We start from the raw sequence: 1,630 nt of genomic DNA, 5'->3' as shown, positions 1-1,630 counted from the left end.
ACTGTAGGTTAATCATATTATATTTGTGAAGTAATAACATACGAATGTTGTATTACATAATGCCAAATCTATGCTATTGATTCATCAGGTGGAAAACGGAGTTTTATAATAAATATTAAAAACACGGTAATACCAAAACATCTTTAATACGAATGTTTCGGAATTTCCTTAAATTCCATCATCAACATTAATATCTCAAAAAAGAAGTTTGTTCATAATATTCAAACTTCAAAAAAACAACATTAGCATTGAGCGAGTTTTTATATTCAGTTGGAAGTTTAGAGAAAACAGGCTTAAACGTTAGTAATATACTGGAATGTACGATAAAGCGTGTGGCATACACATGTTTAATCCCACGTGAGGAAACAAATAAAATAATTATTAAACAGTTATTCCCTAACAAAAATGCCCTGCACTGTAACTTTAACCAACAAAAATTCGAACAGCTTCTTAAATTGGCCCTCAAGGACAATCACTTCGTTTTTAATGGTCATCTTTATGACCAGGTAGACGGACTGGCGATGGGATCACCTCTATGTCCGACCCTTAAAAATATTTTTCTATGTTATTACGAACGTCAATGGCTGGATGATTGCCTCCATTATTAATAACCAGTGTTATATAGAAGGTACGTTGATGATACTTTTCTACTCTTTCACAACACTGATCACACCAAGAAGTTTTTACAATACCTAAATTCACAACATTCATGTATAAACTTTACATGTGAGATCCGAATAGCAATGTTATCTACAAATCGTGAGAAATATGTGTTTGTAAGATCGTGGAATGGAATGTTATTTACGAATAAGATACCTCTTTCAGTTCGGTCCCTGAGACCAACCTCGTAACCATTTTGTGCTTGTTATAGTTGTCATGCTATAACTTTTAAACTAATAAGTGTATGTTCACGAAATTTGGCAGATTATCAGTAAACATTCCAAGGCTTTCGTACACAAAATATTGTTGCGTCAGCGAGGTCACGTGACTAGTATCACGCCACGTCTTTCTAGAAATATCATGTTCCTTCATGAATGCCCTAGCATTTACCAGACATGTGTTAGTCTTGTATATATAAGACGTTCACAACGTGACGGGACAACAGTGTAATGAGTAATTGAATGTATGAGACAGAATATTGTTGGCCACGTGAGACGTGAGTTATAGCGTTGTTATAGAGCGACTGTTGAAAATAAGTGTATCGTAAAGTTGTATTCGGAAAGAATAAACCAGTTGTATTTAAGAAAGGACTTGTGTCGCTAAAGTTTAGTCGGAAAGAATTTACAGAAAATTAACTAACGACTGGAGGCGTAACAAATTGGTGTCAGAGAGTGGGACAAAAAAATGGAAACGAGAGGCGAAAAATCAAACTACAGCTTAGCAGACTTGATGGCAGCAATACAAGAGCAGCAAAAGAAACAAGAAGAACGAGATATTAAACAAGAGAGATTACAGCAGTTGTTGGAGGAAAAAGAAATGAAAAAAGAAGAGAGACTACAGCAGTGGTTGGAGGAGAAAGAAAATAAACAAGAAGAGAAATTACAGCAGTTGTTGGAGGAAAAAGAAAAGAAACAAGAAGAACGAGAAAAGAAACAAGAAGAGAGACTACAGCAGTGGCAACTGGAACAGG

Source organism: Limulus polyphemus, unplaced genomic scaffold (assembly GCF_000517525.1).
Source record: "Limulus polyphemus unplaced genomic scaffold, Limulus_polyphemus-2.1.2 Scaffold2716, whole genome shotgun sequence".
In the NCBI taxonomy this organism is placed as follows: Eukaryota; Metazoa; Arthropoda; class Merostomata; order Xiphosura; family Limulidae; genus Limulus; species Limulus polyphemus.
This window is presented reverse-complemented; position numbering follows the sequence as displayed.